Source organism: Arachis ipaensis, chromosome B7 (assembly GCF_059453495.1).
Source record: "Arachis ipaensis isolate K30076 ecotype BB chromosome B7, ASM5945349v1, whole genome shotgun sequence".
Classification (NCBI taxonomy): Eukaryota; Viridiplantae; Streptophyta; class Magnoliopsida; order Fabales; family Fabaceae; genus Arachis; species Arachis ipaensis.
The window spans coordinates 110,588,594-110,610,526 of record NC_142442.1 but is presented as its reverse complement, the minus strand read 5'-3'; the positions used below and the strand labels follow the sequence as shown (position 1 = coordinate 110,610,526).

General features: G+C 38.4%; 1 non-coding gene across 1 annotated transcript; it reads left to right on the top strand.

The window, feature by feature from the left end:
* The first annotated feature begins 897 nt into the window (after positions 1-897).
* Positions 898-1,005, top strand: LOC148553724 (small nucleolar RNA R71). Its single transcript, XR_015893395.1, has one exon. It is a non-coding gene; the product is annotated as a small nucleolar RNA R71 (small nucleolar RNA).
* The last annotated feature ends 20,928 nt before the right edge of the window (positions 1,006-21,933 follow it).

The window sequence follows — 21,933 nt, the reverse complement described above, 5'->3', positions numbered from 1 at the left end:
TGGAATCTCTATGGTCTCTAGATGAGTCTCAGATTCCTTAGGTTCCTCAGAGGGAAGCTCCTTATTGATCACTGGACGTCCCAGGAGGTCTTCCTCCTTGGGATTCACGTCCTCCTCCTCTCTTGTGGGTTCGGCCATGGTAATTAATTCAATGGCCTTGCACTCTCATTTTGGATTCTCTTCTGTATTGCTTGGGAGAGTACTAGGAGGGATTTAAGTGATCCTTTTACTCAGCTGGCCCACTTGTGCTTCCAAATTTTTAATGGAAGACCTTGTTTCATTCATGAAACTCACAGTGGCCTTAGATAGATTAGAGACTAAATTTGCTAAGCTAGAGGTACTTTGTTCAGAGTTCTCTGTCTGTTGCTGAGTGGATGATGGAAAAGGCTTGCTATTGCTAAACCTGTTTCTTCCACCATTATTAAAGCCGTGCTGAGGCCTTTGATCCTTCCATGAGAGATTTGGGTGATTTCTCCATGATGGATTATAGGTGTTTCCATATGGTTCACCCATGTATTTTAACTCTGCTATTGCAGGGTTCTCAGGATCATAAGCTTCTTCCTCAGAAGATGCCTCTTGAGTACTGTTGGATGCAGCTTGCATTCTATTCAGACTCTGAGAAATCATATTGACTTGCTGAGTCAATATTTTATTCTGAGCCAGTATGGCATTCAGAGTATCAATTTCAAGAACTCCCTTCTTCTGAGGCGTCCCATTACTCACAGGATTCCTCTCAGAAGTGTACATAAACTGGTTATTAGCAACCATGTCAATGAGTTCTTGAGCTTCTGCAGGCGTTTTCTTTAGGTGAATGGATCCACCTGCAGAAGTATCCAATGACATCTTTGATAGCTCAGATAAACCATCATAGAATATATCCAGGATGGTCCATTCTGAAAGCATGTCAGAAGGACACTTTTTGGTCAGCTGCTTGTATCTTTCCCAAGCTTCATAGAGGGATTCACCTTCTTTCTGTCTGAAGGTTTGAACATCAGCTCTAAGCTTGCTCAGCTTTTGAGGAGGAAAGAACTTGGCTAAGAAAGCAGTGACCAGCTTATCCCAAGAGTTCAGGCTGTCTTTGGGTTGAGAGTCCAACCATATTCTAGCTCTGTCTCTTACAGCAAAAGGGAAAAGCATGAGCCTGTAGACTTCAGGATCTACTCCATTAGTCTTAACAGTATCACAGATATGCAAGAATTCAGTTAAGAACTGAAAGGGATCTTCAGATGGAACTGCATCAGAGAAACTAGCTGAGGTTTCAGCTTAAAATTGTTTGCTCCAATGGTAGGGATGGAGATGCTTCTTCCATGTAAATTGGAATTTGGTGCAGTAAAGTCAGCAAGCATTCTCCTTGCATTGTTGTTGGGTTCGGCTGCCATCTCCTTTACTTGTTCGAAATTTTCAATAAGGTTGTCTCTGGATTGTTGTAATTTAGCTTCTCTTAGTTTCCTCTTCAGAGTCCTTTCAGGTTCTGGATCAGCTTCAACAAGAATGCCTTTTTCTTTGTTCCTGCTCATAAGAAAGAGAAGAGAACAAGAAAAGAAGAGGAATCCTCTATGTCACAGTAAAGAGGTTCCTTATTGTTAGTAGAAGAAGAAAAGGAATAGGGGTGAAGAAGAATGAAGAATCCAAACACAAAGGTGATGATAGGAGCAGAGATGTGAGATGAAGAGAAGTGTTAGTAGATGAATAAATAAATAGAAGGGGATGAGAGGAGGAGAGAATTTTCGAAAATAATTTTTGAAAAAGAGTTAGTGATTTTTGAAAATAGTTTTTTTTTAATCAAGGAGTAAAATAATTAGTTAATTAAAAAGAATTTTTGAAAAAGAGGGAGATATTTTTGAAAATTAGAGAGAGAGAGAGTTAGTTATGTAGTTTTGAAAAAGATAAGAAACAAACAAAAAGTTAGTTAGTTAGTTGAAACAAATTTGAAAATCAATTTTGAAAAGATAAGAAGATAAGAAGTTAGAAAAGATATTTTGAAATCAAATTTTTGAAAAAGGTAAGATAAGAAGATATTTTTGAAAAGATATGATAGAAATTAGTTTTGAAAAAGATTTGATTTTTAAAATCACAATTAATGACTTGATTCACAAGAAATCACAAGATATGATTCTAGAACTCAAAGTTTGAATCTTTCTTAACAAGCAAGTAACAAACTTGAAATTTTTGAATCAAAACATTAATTGATGATGTTATTTTCGAAAATCATGAGATAAAATTAAGAAAAAGATTTTTGAAAAATATTTTTATAATTTCGAAAATAACTAAGAAAAATGAAAAAGATTTGATTTTTGAAAAAGATTTTGAAAAAGATAAGATTTTTAAATTGAAAATTTGATTTAACTCATAAGAAACAACTTGATTTTAAAATTTTTTGAAAAAGTCAAATCTAATTTTCGAAATTTTGAGAGAGAAAAAGGGAAAGATATTTTTTTGATTTTTGAATTTTTATGATGAGAGAGAAAAACATGAGAAATGATGCAATGCATGAGAATTTTGGATCAAAACGGTGAATGCATGCAAGAATGCTATGAATGTCAAGATGAACACCAAGAACACTATGAAGATCATGATGAACATCAAGAACATATTTTTGAAAAATTTTTAATGCAAGTAAAACATGCAAGACACCAAACTTAGAAATCTTTGATGCTTAGACTCTATGGATGCAAGAATGCATATGAAAAACAAGAAAAGACACAAAACATGCAAATGCAAAGATCAAACAAGAAGACTTACCAAGAACAACTTGAAGATCATGAAGAACATTTTGAATGCATGAATTTTTCGAAAAATGCAAGATGAATATGCAATTGACACCAAACTTTCAACTTGACTCAAGACTTAAACAAGAAACATGAAATATTTTTTATTTTTATGATTTTATGAATTTTTTGTATTTTCTTTTAATTTTTTCGAAAATCATTTTGAAAAAAGAAAAATAAGGATTCCAAAATTTTTAATATGAATTCCAGGAATCTTGCCATGTTAGTCTAAAGCTCCAATCTGAGGGTTAGACATGGCTTAATAGCCAGTCAAGCTTTAGCAGAACTTTACATTCGGCAGCCAATTTGCTAAGAAAGATAAAGAAGCTCTTCTCTTGAGTCCAAAAGAATTGAGGCATGGCTTTACAGCCAGTCAGGCTTCAACATGCTTCATGAAACACTAGAATTCATTCTTAAAAATTCTGAAGAAAAAAATATATTTTTGAAAACAATTTTTTTTATTTTTTCGAAAACAGATGAGAAAATTTTTGAAAGATTTTTGAAAAATTTTTGAAAAGAAAACAAAAAGAAAATTACCTAATCTGAGCAACAAGATGAACCGTCAGTTGTCCAAACTCGAACAATCCCCGGCAACGGCGCCAAAAACTTGGTATTCGAAATTGTTACTCAGGTTGTGAATTGTTGTTCGAAATTGATTCCCTGGCAATGGCACCAAAAACGGATGCACAAAACCATGGTCTAAACATATCTTCACAACTTCGCATAACTAACCAGCAAGTGCACTGGGTCGTCCAAGTAATAAACCTTACGTGAGTAAGGGTCGATCCCACGGAGATTGTTGGTATGAAGCAAGCTATGGTCACCTTGTAAATCTCAGTCAGGCGGATGTAAAATAGTTATAGAGTTTTCGAAATTAATACTAAAATAAGGATAGAAATACTTATGTAAATCATTGGTGAGAATTTCAGATAAGCGTATAGAGATGCTTTCATTCCTCTGAACCTCTGCTTTCCTGCTGTCTTCATCCAATCAGTCTTACTCCTTTCTATGGCTGGCTTTATGCAAGGGCATCACCGTTGTCAGTGGCTACATCCCCTCCTCTTGTGAAAATGGTCCAAGATGCCCTGTCACGGCACGGCTAATCATCTGAGGTTCCTGATCATGCTGGAATAGGATTCACCCTCCTTTTGCGTCTGTCATTACGCCCAGCACTCATGATTTTGAAGCTCGTCACAGTCATTCAATCATTGAATCCTACTCGGAATACCACAGACAAGGTTTAGACTTTCCAGATTCTCTTGAATGCCGCCATCAATCTAGCTTATACCACGAAGATTCTGATTAAGAGATCTAAGAGATACTCATTCAATCTAATGTAGAACGGAAGTGGTTGTCAGGCACGCGTTCATAGGGAATGATGATGATTGTCACGTTCATCACATTCAGGTTGAAGTGCGAATGAATATCTTAGAAGCGAAATAAGATGAATTGAATAGAAAACAGTAGTACTTTGCATTAATCTTTGAGGAATAGTAGAGCTCCACACCTTAATCTATGGAGTGTAGAAACTCTACCGTTTGAAAATACATAAGAGATAATGGAGTTCATTGGTCTCGGCCCCAGAGGGGAACCGGAGTAACCAAAGCTGATCAAAAGATGTCTAATACAATAGTAAAATGTCCTATTTATAATAAACTAGCTACTAGGGTTTACAGAAGTAAGTAATTGATGCATAAATCCACTTCCGGGGCCCACTTGGTGTGTGCTTGGGCTGAGCTTGAAGTGTACACGTGGAGAGGTCATTCTTGGAGTTGAACGCCAGCTTTTGTGCCAGTTTGGGCATTGAACTCCACTTTGCAGCTTGTTTCTGGCGTTGGACGCTAGAATTGGGCAGAGAGCTGGAATTGAACGCCAGTTTTTGTCGTCTAAACTTGGGCAAAGTATGGACTATTATATATTTCTGGAAAGCTCTGGATGTCTACTTTCCAACTCAATTAGAAGTGCGCCATTTTGAGTTCTGTAGCTCCAGAAAATCTATTTTGAGTGTAGGGAGGTCAGAATCCAACAGCATCAGCAGTCCTTCTTCAACCTCTGAATCTGATTTTTGCTCAAGTCCTTCAATTTCAGCCAGAAAATACTTGAAATCACAGAAAAACACACAAACTCATAGTAAAGTCCAGAAATGTGAATTTAACATAAAAACTAATGAAAACATCCCTAAAAGTAGCCAGATTCTACTGAAAACATACTAAAAACAATGCCAAAAAGCGTATAAATTATCCGCTCATCAGGCATCTCATCCCTCCTGGATATATTACCAAATTTCTGGCATGGGAGACAAGATTTACAAAACTCAGCAGCGTCTCTAAAAAGAGTAGGCCACCAGAATCCACAGTCTAAGATCTTTCTAGCTGTTCTTTGAGGGCCAAAATGTCCTCCACTCTCAGATGAGTGACAGGCCTCTAAAATGGATTGGAATTCTGATTGAGGCACACAACGTCTAATTACTTGATCAGCGCCACATCTCCATAAATATGGGTCATCCCATATATAATATTTAGACTCGCTTTTCAGCTTGTCTCTTTGATGCTTAGAAAAATTTGGAGGAAATGTGCGGCTAACTAAATAATTAGCAACAGGTGCATACCAGGGACTACCTCAGATACTGCTTGCAGGTTATCAAAAGAAAAATTATCATCTATAGGAGTAGAATCATCCTTAATATGCTCAAGGCGACTCAAGTGGTCTGCCACTAAATTCTGATTACCACTCCTATCCTTTATTTCTAAATCAAATTCTTGTAACAACAGTATCCAACGTATAAGTCTTGGTTTGGACTCCTTTTTAGCTAATAGATACTTTAAAGCTGCATGGTCCGAATACACTACTACTCTAATACCAAGTAAATAAGCTCGGAATTTATCCAGAGCAAAAATAATAGCAAGAAGCTCTTTCTCAGTAGTAGTATAGTTGGACTGGGCAGTGTCTAAAGTCTTAGACGTATAGGCAATAACGAAAGGATCCTTACCTTCACACTGAGCCAGCGCTGCTCCTACTGCATGGTTGGAAGCTTCGCACATGATTTCAAACGGCTGGCTCCAATCTGGTCCTCTCACAATTGGAGCTTGAGTCAGAGCAGTCTTCAGCTTATCAAACGCTTGTTTGTAATCCTCACTGAACTCGAACTCAATATCCTTCTGCAGTAATCTGGATAAGGGAAGTGCCTCCTTACTAAAGTCCTTAATAAATCTCCTATAAAAACCTGCATGGCCAAGGAATGAACGAACTTCCCTCACAGAAGAGGGGTAAGGTAGACTAGAAATAACATTCACCTTTGCTGGGTCTACAGAAATGCCATTATTAGATACCACATGTCCTAATACAATCCCTTGTTTTACCATAAAGTGACATTTTTCGAAATTCAATACAAGATTTGTATTAACACATCTATCTAATACTCTAGATAATCCATCTAAGCAAAGGCTAAAAGAATCACCATAAACGCTAAAATCATCCATAAAAACTTCCATACAGTCCTCAATAAGATCAGAGAAAAGACTCATCATGCACCTTTGGAAGGTAGCTGGTGCATTGCACAAGCCAAAGGGCATTCTCTTGTAAGCATAAGTCCCAAAAGGACATGTAAAATTAGTCTTTTCCTGATCCTCAGGAGCTATATGAATCTAGAAATAACCTGTGTAACCATCTAAAAAGCAATAATGTGATTTACCTGACAGGCGATCCAGCATTTGATCAATGAATGGAAGTGGGTAGTGATCCTTACGGGTAGCTTGGTTGAGACGCCTGTAATCAATGCAGACTCTCCAAGCATTCTGAACTCTAGTTGCTATGAGCTCTCCATGCTCATTCTTTACTGTAGTGACTCCAGACTTCTTGGGCACCACTTGTACTGGGCTTACCCATTCACTGTCTGAAATGAGATATATGATACCGGCTTCCAATAGTCTGGTCACTTCCTTTTTGACAACTTCCAAGATGGTGGGATTCAATCTTCTTTGGGGTTGACGGACAGGTCTTGCTCCCTCTTCTAAAAATATCCTATGCTCACATACTTGAGGGTTGATGCCTACTATGTCTGCCAAGCTCCACCCAATTGCCTTCTTATGCTTCCTCAGCACATCAAGTAACTGCTCTTCTTGTTGAGAAGTAAGTTCCCTTGCAATGATAACTGGGAACCTCTGCTCATCTTCAAGATAAGCATATTTGAGATGTGGAGGGAGGGGTTTCAATTCTAACTTTTGATCATGGGCAGGCTCTGGATTATTTGGAGCTTGTGAAAATGGCGAAGTGCCCTCATTGTCAGTTAAAAGGGTCCCCACACTTGGACCTTGTCCAGTGTGTCTCTCTTCAAACTCTTCCTTGTGAACTTCAGCTACACTTTCATCTATGACATCACACTGGAAGATAGAACGATCTTCTGGGGGGTTGTCAATGACTCCATTCAGATTGAAGATTACTATGCGGCCATCTATTTCAAAGGAGTATGTTCCTGAAAAAGCATCCAATTTGAATTTTGATGTCTTCAGGAATGGTCTTCCAAGTAGGATTGATGATGGCTTATCTGAATTATTATGGGGCATCTCCAAGATATAAAAATCAGTGAGAAATGTAAGCCCCTTAATGTTCACCAAAACATCTTCAGCAACTCCAGCCACTGTAATAATGCTTTTATCTGCTAACACAAAATGAGCTGCCGACCTTTTTAAGGGAGGGAGCCTCAAAATATCATATATAGACAAAGGCATTATACTGACACATGCTCCTAAATCACACATGCAATCATAAATTACTACACTACCAATAGTACAGCTAACTATACAAGGACCTGGATCACTACATTTTTCAGGTAATCCTCCCATTAAAGCAGATATAGAACTACCTAAAGGAATAGTTTCTAATTCATTAATTTTGTCTTTATGGATACATAAGTCTTTTAGAAACTTTGCATATTTAGGTACCTGCTGAATAACATAAAAAAGAGGAACAGTTACCTCAACCTTTTTGAATATTTCTACCATTTTGGGGTCGGGTTCCAGCTGCTTCCTGGGCTTCCTTGCAAGTTGTGGAAATGGAATCGGAGTAGTGTTCTCTGTGGTGTCTGCGCCTTTTGGTGCTTCCTCCTGTGGTTGAGCTATTTCTTCTTCAGCTATGTCCTGTATGTCCTCTTCCTCTTCAACATCTTCTATTTTTACTACCTCTTCAGCTGAGGTGTGTTCGGGTAGGCTTGGTTCCTCCTGATTCCTCTCCTGCAGTGTGGTTCCAGACCTTAGGATGATGGCATTAATGCCTCCCTTTAGATTGGGTAATGGTTGAGAGGGGATTCCAGTGGAGCTTGAAGGTTGGTTACTGGAATTTTGTGTTGCTCCAATCTGTGACATAAGAGCTTGCAAAGTAGAGGTGAGACCATTCAGACTGGCATTAATACTATTCATGATGTTACTTTCCATGGTCTGTTGTCTTCGCTCAAAAGATTGTAGTAGCTCTTCATTAGGAGATAAAGAAGAATGAGTAAATTGAGAGGTCTGCTGTTGATTGTTCTGTGGTCCTTGGTTTTGCCTCAGGTGAGGTGCTCTGTAAGGTTGATTCTGCTGCCTGTTGTTGTTATTATTCCACCTCTGATTTCCTTGATTATCTTGGCCTCCTTTGTTATTGTTGTCCCTCCAATTCTGGTTAGAATTGTCCTGCCATCCATGGTTATTATTTCCACTTTGATTGTACCCTTGGTTGGGGCGGTCATAGAAGTTATGAGTGGATGCCACCATGTTGTCTTCGTGTTGGAGCTGCGGGCATTCATCAGTGTAATGGCTATAATCAGCACAGATTCCGCAAATTCTTTGTGGGAATAGTTGTTGGTTTTGCTGTGGTGGAGGAGCTTGAGCTTGCTGAGCCTGTTGTTGATTTAATTGCATCTGTTTCAGCAAGTTGGTCATCTCACATATACTCTGAGCTAGAGCCGCAGTCTCTCTGCTAGAGGATACTTCTGCAACGGCTTTTGAACGGCCTTGCTTTTGTCTGTGGTTCCTAGTAGATTCAGCTAAATCACTGATCAATTGCCAAGCCTCATCAGTGGTCTTGTACTTCTTCATAGACCCATTGCTAGCACTTTCCAATGTGGTCTTATCTTGGGGCCTCATGCCCTGTGTGATATAGCTAAGTAACATTATCTTGTCAATCATGTGGTGGGGGCATGCTTCCAGAAGATTATTGAAGCGCTCCCAGTATTCAAAGAGAGTCTCATTGTCATCCTGAACAATTGTGGAAATATCCTTCCTCAGTTTATCAGTAACTTCATATGGAAAGAATTTCTCCAAAAACTCATTTCTGAGTGTATCCCAGTTGGATACATTTGCTAGAGGTTGAGTGTAGTACTACTCTCTTGCTTTTTCCTCGAGAGAAAACGGGAAAGCTTTCAGCAAAATTCAAGTTTCATCAGTACCATCACGCCTGACAGTAGAACAGGCTGCTTGGAAATCTCTCAAGTGCTTAATAGGCTCTTGAGCAGGTAGGCCATGAAACTTGGGCATCAAATTTAGCAGTGCGGTCTTTATTTCAAAATCTGTAGCTACCGCTGGATGATACGCTTGAAACAGTTGCATTGAAAAATTAGGGGCTTCTTCCTCCTGGATGGTAACTCTCCTAGCTGCCATGTCTTTTGCACGTAAAACAACCGAATCAGTAGAACGGGGGCTGGTTTCTTCCTCAAGTTCACTTTCAGATCCGCCCTCAGAGCGGACTAACCGACACTGTTCTCGCTTTATTCGTGAAATAGTCCTTTCAATTTCAGGATCGAATATTAGCAAGCGCGGATCAGGAAGTGAACGCGTCATTTGACGAAAGAAACATACAACTCATAGTAGCAAAATAAAATAAAATGCAAATAAATAAATTCTAATTAATAACTTTAGCACTCTATTGCAACTCCCCGGTAACAGCGCCAAAAATTGATGAGACACAGAAGTTGGCGAATTAAAAATTATTAAAATAGTTACGTTGCAAGTATAGTTCTTAACTCACCGAAAATCTGCCTATCAATTTAGAAATATGTCACAGAGAGTTTAAATTAAAAATTACTGGGAGTTTAAGTCCCAGGTCGTCTCCCAACGAGTTGCAGAGAGTGTGCTATTTTATTAATCAGATGTTCCAAGAAGTTGAGTTAAGTAGGTGGAAAATTAAATTGAGAAAATTCAAATAATATGAATAGAAGCCTTGACTGGGAGTTGATTAGTTGGAATCTCTATCATTGATGGGATGATTTCAAGATTAATTTATAATTAATGGTTGTTCTATTCAGTTATCCTTTACTAGGTAAGGGAAAGTCAAACAAGTTGAAATGCTAGATCTGTTCACGAGTTGCAACCCACTTAGTTCAAAGGGATTGGTGTTAGTGATTAGATAACAATCTAACAGTTAACCCAATTACAATTTTTCTTTCAATCCTTCCAACTCAAGAGTTCCTTTCAATCAACTCCCTATCAAGTGGGGGAACTACTCACTCATTGTAAATAATAAATCCATAACACATGAAAGGGAATTAAAAGAAGACATGATTATTGGAATGGAAAATAAATTAAATTGGAAGAAATAAATTAAAATCATGAAAGTATTCAAATGACAAAGTTGAACAAAGCAAAGAATATGGAAGAATAAAACCAAGTTAAGAGAACAAACTAGAATGACGAAGTCTTGATGAGGAAATAACTCTTCTCAATGTTCCAATGCTAAGACCAATTGAAAATTGAAATTCTTAAACCTAGAGAGAGAAACCTAAAGGAGTAAAACTAGATCTAAAAATTGAAAACTGTCTAGAATGAATGTTGTTCTTTGTTTTTGCATATTCTCTGGCTCTAGTCTGCTGTTCCGGGCCAAAAACTGGGTCGAAATAAGGTCCAAAATTGCCAGCGAATCCTGTAGATTATGCAGATCGCACACGTCACGCGATCGTGTCATCCATGCGGACGCGTCATTCACGCATTTCCTTGCCGCGCGTTCGCGTCGTCCACGCTACCGCGTCGCTTGAGCTTTTCCAATCCGCACGGCCGCGTGAGCCATGCGGCCGCGTCACTGCGATTTGCTCTCCTTCGCGCGGTCGCGTGAGCCATGCGACCGCGTCACTTTTCGCTGGTTATCTCTTCAAATTCTTGTGTTCCTTCCATTTTTCCTAGCTTCCTTTCCAATCTCCAACTCATTTATGCCCTATAAAGTCTGAGACACTCAACCCACAGATCACGGCATCGAATGGAATAAAGGAGAATAAAAATTACATAATTAAAGTCTCTAGGAAGCAGTTTTCAAACATGTTATAAATTTAGGAAGGAATTATAATTTCATGCTAATTTAATGAATAAGTGGGTAAGGATCATGATAAAACCACACAATTAAACACAATATAAACCATAAAATAGTGGTTTATCAGGAGCTCTGCTGTGTCTCGATGGATTAATGCAATTACTACTGTTTTCTATTCAAACACGCTTGTTTCTATTCTAAGATATTCACTCGCACTTTAACATGATGAATGTGATGATCCGTGACACTCATCACCATTCTCAACCTATGAACGCGTGCCTGACAACCACTCCGTTCTATCTTAGATTGAGTATGTATCTCTTTGGTTCCTAGTTCACGAGTTTGATTGCCTCTCCTGACAACAGAGCATTCAATTCTGTGAGATCAGAGTCTTCGTGGTATAAGCTAGAATCAATTGGCAGCATTCTTGAGATCCAAAAAGTCTAAACTTTGTCTGTGGTATTCTGAGTAGGATTTGGGATGGGATGACTGTGACGAGCTTCAAACTCACGAGTGTTGGGCGTAGTGACAAATGCAAAAGGATCAATGGATCCTATTCCAATATGAGTGAGAACCGACAGATGATTAGCTCTGTGGTGATAGCGTAGATGGACCATTTTCACTGAGAAGACGGACGGTAACCATTGACAATGGTGATCCACCAACATACAGCTTGCCATGGAAGGAGCCTTGCGTGCATGAAGAAGAAGACAGTAGGAAAGCAGAGATTCAGAAGACAGAGCATCTCCAAAACCTCAACCTGTTCTCCATTACTGCATAACAAGTATTATTTAATCCATGTTCTTTTACTCATTTCAATTAAAACTGAGAATTATTATTGATATCCTGACTAAGAGTTACAAGATAACCATAGCTTGCTTCAAGCTGACAATCTCCATGGGATCGACTCTTACTCACGTAAGGTATTACTTGGACGACCCAGTGCACTTGCTGGTTAGTTGTGCGGAATTGCAAAAGTGTGATTGTGATTTCGTGCACCAATCAGCATAGCTCTTCTGTCGGCTTTGTGCAGTTAAAATCATGGCTCGAATCTTCTTAATCTTTTCAGTAGTCTCTGCTACCAAGTCAGGTCCCAAGATACTGGATTCACTGGCTTCATACCAACACAGTGGGGACTGACACTTCCGTCCATACAAAGCCTCATACGAAGCCATCCCAATGCTCGAATGAAAGTTGTTGTTGTACGCAAACTCCACCAATGGCATGTAACGGTCCCAACTTTTCGGTTGATCCAACACACACGCCCTTAGCATATAGTCCAACGTCTGAATAGTCTATTTCGATTGTCCATCCATTTGCTGATGATATGCTGTGCTGAGACATAGTCTCGTATCGAAAGCTCTTTGAAAGGCTCCCCAAAACCTTGATGTGAATCAGGGATCACAGTCCGACACTATGCTCAATGGTACTCTGTGCAACCTTACAATGTCCTTAATGTACAACCTCACCAATTCCTCCATTGAATAGTTCACTCGAATAGGTAGAAAGTGAGTGGACTTGGTTAAGCGATCCACGATCAGCCAAACCGTATCAAATCCCAACCTACTCCTCGGTAAACCGGTCATAAAATCCATTGCAATTCCTTCCCACTTCCACTGAGGAGTCTCAAGTGGCTGTAACATTCCCGATGGTCTCTAGTGTTCTATCCTCACCTTCTGATATGTCAAACACTTAGATACAACTATAGCTACATCATTCTTTATCCCAAGCCACCAGAACATCTTCTTTAGATCATAGTACATCTTCGTACTTCCTGGATGAATAGAAAACTCGCTGTTATGAGCTTCCGACAATCCTTCTTTAGATCATAGTACATCTTCGTTAGATCATAGTACATCTCCCTTTATACCTCCACAATCCTTTATCTTCCTTAGTAAACTCTCCATGCCTCTTCTTGCCAATTGGTTGAAATAGTCGCTGAAGTTCTTGTGCATTTTATTGAGCCTTCTGAATTTCTGACTTAAACATACTCGAAATGCACAATTGGTTCAAACAGGCTTGTCCATTAACTTCACCAATATCCAACTTGAGTTCTACGAACTTATCTACTAACTCCTCTTCTTTGATCCTCATCCAAGCAACAGTCAAAGACTTTCTACTCAAAGCATCTGTTACCACATTAGCCTTCCCAGGGTGATAACTCAATTCAAAATCATAATCCTTCAACAGCTCTATCTACCTCCTCTAACGCATATTGAGCTCTTTCTGATCAAAGATATACTTAAGACTCTTATGATCAGAAAGGACTTTAAACCTCACTCGTACAAGTAATGCCTTCAGATCTTCAACACAAACACAATTGCCGCCAATTTCAAGTCATGAGTTGGATAATTCACCTCATGTGGTCTCATCTGACACGATGCATAAGCCACTACGTTCTGGTGTTGTATCAACACGCAACCCAAACCCTTTAAAGAAGCATCACAGTATACGTCAAACAGTTCATACGATTCCGGCAAAATTAAAACAGGCGCTGAAGTTAATTTCTCCTTCAAAGCTTGAAAGCTCTCCTCACACTCCACCGTCCACACGAATGGTGTCTCTTTCCTTGTTAACTTAGTCATTGGTAGTGGGATTTGTGAGAACCTATGAATAAACCTTCTATAATATCCAGCTAACCCCAAAAAGCTCCTAACCTCTGTTATCGTTGTCGGTCTTTCCCATTCCATCACCGCCTCTACTTTTGAAGGACCCACGGCTATTCCACCTTTAGTCACCACGTGACCTAAGAACTTCACTTCTTCCTTCCAGAACTCGTATTTGGACAACTTAGCATACAATTTTCACTTCTTCAGGATTCGCAACACAATTCTCAAATGCTCTTCATGCTCCTTTGCCGGTTTAGAGTAAACCAAGATGTCCAAAAAGGAATGAAATACTCTGTTCATGTAATCCATGAACACAGCAGGTGCATTCGTCAATCCAAAGGACATCACTGCGAACTCGAAGTGTCCAGAGCGTATCCTAAATGCAGTTTTTTGAATATCATCTTCTTTCACCCTTATCTGATGGTATCCATATCTTAAATCAATCTTTTAAAACACTCCAGCTCCTTGCAACTGATCCATTAAGTCATTTATCCCTTGCAATGGATACTTGCTATTCACAGTTACTTTGTTTAATTGCCGGTAATCCACACAAAGTCGCATTCCTCCATCCTTCTTTTTTACCAACAAAGCTGGCGCTTCCCACGGAGATACACTCAGTCGAATGAACCTCTTGTCCAGAAGCTCTTCCAACTGAGTCTCAAGTTTAGCCAGCTCTACCGGAGCCATTCGGTACGGCACAATCGACACTAGTCTGGCCCCCGACACTAAGTCAATCGCAAATTCAATTTTCCTTTGAGGAGGAAATTCAGGAATATCTTCAGGAAATACTTCAGGAAAGTCTTTAACTACCGAAATTTGATCTAATCTTTAACACTCTTTCCCACTATAATTCACCAAAACAAAGTTCAGGTAATAACCCTTGGCTATCACTGCTCCTCCTTCTCCATCCGGCATAAACCGAATCGATCGCTCAAAGCAATCCAACAATACCCGATTCTTTGACAAACAGAGTCTCTATCCTCAAGCTTAAAAGATATTTGCCTACAACCTGACCTAGTTACAACTGTCTGATATGGAGTATGCACATGTAAATCAAATGCTAATTCTGACACTTTTAATTCTAGTTCCTTAACTTTATCAAAGGCAATAAATGAATGCGAAGCTCCAGTATCATATAATGCAACCAATATTTTCTCACCAAATAGACAAATACCTCTCATCAACGGATCCGACTTTGCAGCATCTTGAGCATTCACAGTAAACACCTGACCTTGCTGGTTCTGGCTCGCATTCAGAGTCTTCCTACGAGGGCAATCCTTTGCCATGTGTCCAGGCAATCCACATGTAAAGCATCCACCTATACCCAGCTTGCATGAATCATAAGGATGAAAATACCTGCATGATGAACAGATTTTTGATGGTATAGAAATTCATAAATGAATTCTCGTTGCAAGTATAGTTTCTAAACCAACAAATAATCCTCTCATGCAAAAAATTGTTTGTCATAAGTACAAACCCCAATAAAGTTAACCGAAGTATTCAAACCTCGGGTCATCTCTCAAAGGAATTGTAGGAAAGTGTTCTTGTTATTGGTTATGAGATACATATTTTGGGGTTTTGATAAGAGACATGAAAGATAAATGGCAAGAAAGTAAATGAACTCAAATGATAAAAAGGTCTTGGCAAGGGTTGATGGTTAAGGATCTATATCCTTGTCACTAAGCACACCAAGATAACTGCAAGGATTAATCCCATGAAGTCATCATCTAACGAATGGAGAAAAGTCAAATGAGCTACACCAATCCTAATCCATAAGTCCTAACCACTCACTAATCAACTTAGTGGAAGCTAGAGTCAATAGACACCAATTATCAAGACTTGGACATTAGCAACTCAATTTCACCTAAGTTACCATCCCAAGCCAAGAACACAAAAATCTACTCTAACATCCTTCCAAGTATTTTGTCAAACACTTGGAAGGCACAAAAGGAAAGTAAAATAAGATTGCAAGAAATGTAAATCTACACTACCAATTGCAAGGAATTAACAACAATAAACCAAATCAACAATAAAAGAAATCAAACATAAATTGCATTAAAGAGAAAATAGAAGAAATAAGAGTGCATCAAAAACAAAGTAAACAAACACAAGAAGTAAAGTACAAAACTAGGAAAGTAAAGGTAGAAGAACAAGAAATTGGAAAGGAAAAGTAAATCAAAGCATGAATTAAACCTAGATCTAAGAAATCCTAATCTACATCTAACCTAATTCTAGAAAGAAGAGAGAGCTTCTCTCTCTAGAAACTAAGTAAAACATGATGTAAAACTAAACTATGTGCTCCCCACCCCTTGACTCCTCTTGATTTCTGCATGTAATAGGCTCAGAAAATAAGTTGGATCTGGGCTTGGGAAGCCGAGAAATTGCCCCCCAGCATTTTCACTTTAATGAAGTCACGTGCGAGCATCGATGCGTACGCGTGGTCACACGTACGCGTCGTTTGGCTTTTTGCTTTCCACGCGTACGCGTCATGTCACGCGCACGCGTCACCATGCGACTTCAAATTCACGCGCGCACATCTGCCACGCATTTGCGTCGATGAATGCACTTCCAATCCTTAATTTTCCATGATTTCTCCACTTTGCATGCTTTTCTCTTCATTCTTTTGGTCCATTCCTAGCCTTTTCAACCTGAATTCACTAACAAGCACATCAAGGCATCTAGTGGAATCAAAGCTGAATTAAAATTACCCAATTAAAGTCCTAAAAAGCATGTTTTCACACTTAAGCACAAATTAGGAGGAATGCATGAAACCATGTCATTTCATGGAATAAATGTGAGAAAACTTGATAAAATCTACTCAATTAAGCACAAAATGTACCACGAAATAGTGGTGCATCAAATCTCCCCACACTTAAACCAAGCATGTCCTCATGCTAAATCAAGAATGAAACAAAGGGTATCATCATTTATTAAAATGTAAACTAACTAAATGCAATCTATCTATATGCAATCTACCTAGATGTAATCTATCTAATTTAATGTAATTACTCAGTCAAAATAAATCAATTCCCAAGAAAGCATATGTAAGCATAAGGGCTAAAGGTATCGCAATCAAATCAAACCTACAATTGAATTGAGTTATTGAAAGATTTTTGCAAACTTGCAAGAAAAGTGATGATTCTAGGTGTAAACATGTACTTGAGCGATCGAACCCTCACCGGATGTGTATCCGCTCTAATCACTCAAGTGTATGGGGTTGATTCACTCGATTCTCCCCTAATCATACTTTCCAAGATTTGTTTTTCATCTAACAATCAACAATTATTTCATGCATGCATACAAATATCATGAGGACTTATTCATAGGTTGTAATGGGGCTAGGGTCAAGGTAAGGTGTATATGGTTAAGTGGACTAGAATTTGAATCTTTGATTAACTTAAACTTCCCACCTAACCTATATAGCAACCTATACAATTCTAAACAACCTAACTACCCATAATTCTCACTTTTTCACACACTCATGCATTCTTTTCTTGATCACAACTCATATGTATTGATTATTATTGAGATTCACTTTGGGGCATTTTGTCCCCTTTTTATTACTTTTCCTTTTCTTTCTTTTATATATATATATATATATATATATATATATATATATATATATATATATATATATATATATTCTTTTTGCAATAAAGCGTATACAAACATGTCAAAGCATATGGTCTAAACATAATCAATACATGAGTATGTACCTAATTCTCATGATTTTCAATGAAAATACAACACACACCTTTTTCCAACCAATGTCCTAAATTTTCCCACACTTGAATGATACACACACTCACTAGCTTAAGCTAATCAAAGATCCAAATAGAGGACATTAATTATTTTTCGCTTTAAAGCTTGTAATGTGCTAAAATTAAGAACAAGAGCGTTAATAGTAGGCTCAAAGTTGGCTAACAATGGAAGATAGAAGGTAAGGCTATTTGGGTAAGTGAGCTAATTGAAACAATGGCCTCAATCATATAAATGCATGTCTACACAAAATAATAGACATAAAGAATCAAACAAATCAAAGATCACAATCATAGAAAGAGAATAATACACACAAGAAGGAAAAATAGTGGTTATAAGATATAACCACACAATTAGGCTCAAGTCTCACAAGCTTGTGTTCTTAGCTCAAAAATCATGTTCCACAATGTATAGTTCAAGCAAGTTCGATGAAAAATTCTTACTCAAATCAATTGGGGTTTTGCCCTATAAAATAAAATGCAAAAGTGTTGGGATTAGAAATTTGTCACCCAAAACTGCCGATTCGGTCGGACGACCTCCGCACACTTAAAAGTTTGCACCGTCCTCGGTGCATGCAAACATGAGCAAGGGGGTACGGCGGCTTACCGAATTGCCACCTTCAGCTGGTGGATCAACCGGTTGCTGCGTGTTCTTTCTTCCGCTTCTATTTTAGCTTATAATGACTCATCCTAAAAATAGAAGGCAGGATAGTAAGAAAAGTAAAATCAAAAGCAAGAAAGTATAAATTGTTGGAATGAGGTAATAATCACTAGAATCGAGTGAGTGACCCAATATGTGACATTAATGAAACAAGTGTGTGAGTTCTAAGATGCACGCGGTCTAGAACACACACTAGCATAAAAAAAAGAACTATGTCACAGTTACACAAAAAGGAACATACACTTCACTCGTTCTAATGTGCTTGAGATGCTCTAAACTCGTAGGTTATAACAACCAAACAAGCAATAAAGAAGCATGAAAGCATTCAAGCCAAAAACATATGGATGCATATGATCAAGAAACATAATGCATTAAGATAAATGCAAAACATCCATCAAGAAATTGCCTAATCAAAAAAAAAATTCAAATCACATGGTGGCCAAATCATGCAATTCAAAAAGATTTAAGAAGCTTGAGGGCAACTCTCATTCACATGGTATTCACAGTTGTTCAATAAAGAAACTCCAAACTAAGTATCAAAATATAACCTCAACAATGAAAATCCAACAATGAATATCCAAAAATAATTATGCTAAAATAGCATTCAGTTAATAAGCAGCAATAAACCGTAAACAAGATTAATAATCCAACACCTATAATGTAAAATAGAAAAGTGATGTAAATTAAACTAACTAAACAATTAACTCACTAAAAGGAATGGTTATAAATGGTGATTGGTAGTGTTGGATGATGGGTGAAGAAGGAAAAGAAAAGAGAAGAAAGGAAGAGAAGGAAAGAAATGGAAAGAAGAGAAGAAAAGAAGTGTAGTGAAGCAGAGCCATCCACGCGTGCGTGTGATGCAACGCATGCGCGTGGAGTGGTAAAATGGAAGCGACGCGTACGAGTGGGTTACGCGTATGTGTGATGGGTTGTTCAGAGAGGCGACGCGTACGCGTGGCTGGGCTTATGCCTCGGGCATAAAGTTAGCACCAAGGGGGCATAACTCTTTGGATTTTGGCTGGGAGGTTGAATTTTTAAATCCACGTGTACGCGTGGGTGACGCGTGCACATGGAGTGGCGAAAAACCTTGGGTCACGCGCATGCGTACGCGTGGGTTGGTGCTCTATTTGTCAAAATTTTTCCATGTTTTTGCACCAAACCAAGCATTCCAAACCCCCAAACTGCTACCAAAATACCATAAAACCTTATTTAACATACTTAACTATCAAATAAACTCAACAAACCAATCAAAACATGAAATTACACTAATTCTACCAATATTCACAAAAAAGAAAAAGGAAACATGTTACTGTGGTGGGGTGTCTCCCACCTAACACTTTTATTTATTGTCCTTAAGTTAGACTTATGGGGAGCTCCTCATCAAGGTGGCTTGTGCTTGAAGCTATCTTTGAACATCCACCAATGCTTGAGTCTCCAATAAGCTCCATTCTTCAAAATTAATATCTTCAAGTCTTGATGGAGTTCTTCACAAACCATGAGCTCCCAAAATTGATTCTCCTTGTGCGATCCGGGATCCCACACTTTGTTATGATATTCCATTTGGGTATCAAGCACGATGAATTCTCAATGAAGTGCCAAATTCTCCTTCTAGACCCACCTAATTGAGCACTAGTCCAACCATTGTATCTCATCTTTTATGTGTCAACCAAAATGAGCCTTGAATTGCAACACCAACCACGAAACATCCTTCTCTTACGCTTCATCCCACAAAATTCCCTAAGTTGACCATCCTTTTCAAGCAAGCCATATTCGAGTGGGACAACAAAGCTAATAGAAATGACTTTTATCCACTCAAATGAAGAAGTGGATGACAACCTAGGCAAAGAAGCTTCCAAGGATATTGACAAAGCGTATTCAACTCCTGTCCTTCTTTTTCTAAGGACCTCCACCTCTTCACAAGATTTTTCAAATTCAATCCTTTGTTCATCAATTTCATCTAACTCTTCTCCATCGCTCAAATCATAAATGGGAGGATGAGAGAAATCTGCCTCCATATTGCTTTCAAATTCACCGAGAGAAGGTTCTTCAAGTTCAAAGGATTCTTCACCACTAAGATTTGATGCATGATCTTCATTCCCATGGGAACTCAATTCTTGCTCTATCCCATCCAATTCTTCATATGGAATATGCTTTGGAGGATGTTCACTTTCCTCCTTAACATCAACTTCAACCTTCTTGGAGGGATTTTCTATAACTTTAGATTCCCATGGAGGTTCCGCATCTCCTAAGTCTTCAACTACTTCTTCCTCTTCTTTAACAATCATAGGTTCCTCCAATTATTATAATACAAAGCAACATTCCTCATTTTCCACTGGAGTTTTTAATCTCTCCTTCATGCTATGCTCTTCAATTGATTCTCCACATGTGGCCATGGGAGTTTCTTGAGTGTTCAAGCATTGGGAGGCTAATCGATTTGCTACCTCGTCCAAGGCGGCCGTGAAAGCTAGTACCTCCCTTTGCATCTCTTCTTGCCCTTGAAGGATAAGACCAAGGGTTTCATCTATTGGAGATTGGGGTGGATAGGAGGATTCATTATTTTGGAGAATGGTTCATAGTAGGAAGGTGGTTCTTCTTGGTAAGGGTATTGAGGTGGTGTGTATGGAATGTATGGTTCTTGGGATTATTGATGATGGAATTGTGGTGGCTCTATGGATTTTCTTACATAATGGTCACAAGGATGAGGTAAGGCTGTTTGGTTATATGATGGATAAGGGTCATAAGAAGGTATTTGGTAAAAAGGGGCTTGTGAGTATGGTTGAGGACTATGTTGAGAATGAGGTTCATAAGCATATGGTGGTTGTTGACAAGTACAATGAAGACTACCACATCCACTAGATTGATATGCATAAGGAGTAGAATTTTTCCTATAAGGGGCTGGAGGAGGTTGTTGCCATGAAGATTGAGCGTATGCTTGAGGCTCCTCCCACCCTTGATTGTTCCATCCTTGATGCATATTTTCATTGAAATTCCCATTTTCTACAACATATTTGTAACCACACTCATAGCCAAGAGGATGAGAATTCATAATGAAAAGAGAAAATAAAAACAAGAACTAATAAGAAACAAGAAAATCAAATCCTACAACTAGCAAAAACCAACAAAGAAGAAAAGGCAAACATATTCACAATATTCACATATATACAATAACCAATAACAAGCGCACATTTATGACTCCCTAGCAACGGCGCCATTTTGATGAATGGATTTTTGATGGTATAGAATTTCAAATATGAATTCTCATTGCAAGTATAGTTTCTAAACCAACAAATAATCCTCTCATGCAAAAAATTGTTTGTCACAAGTACAAACCCCAATAAAAATAACCGAAGTATTCAAACCTCGGGTCATCTCTCAAAGGAATTACAGGAAAATGTTCTTGTTATTGGTTATGAGATGCATATTTTGGGGTTTTGATAAGAGACATGAAAGATAAATGGCAAGAAAGTAAATGAACTCAAATGATAAAAAGGTCTTGGCAAGGGTTGATGGTTAAGGATCTATATCCTTGTCACTAAGCACACCATGATAATTGCAAGGATTAATCCCATTAAGTCATCCTCTAACGAATGGAGGAAAGTCAAATGAGCTACACCAATCCTAATCCGTAAGTCCTAACCACTCACTAATCAACTTAGTGGAAGCTAGAGTCAATGGACACCAATTATCAAGACTTGGACATTAGCAACTCAATTTCACCTAAGTTACCATCCCAAGCCAAGAACATAAAAATCTACTCTAACATCCTTCCAAGCATTTTGTCAAACACTTGGAAGGCACAAAAGGAAACTAAAATAAGATTGCAAGAAATGTAAATCTACACTACCAATTGCAAGGAATTAACAACAACA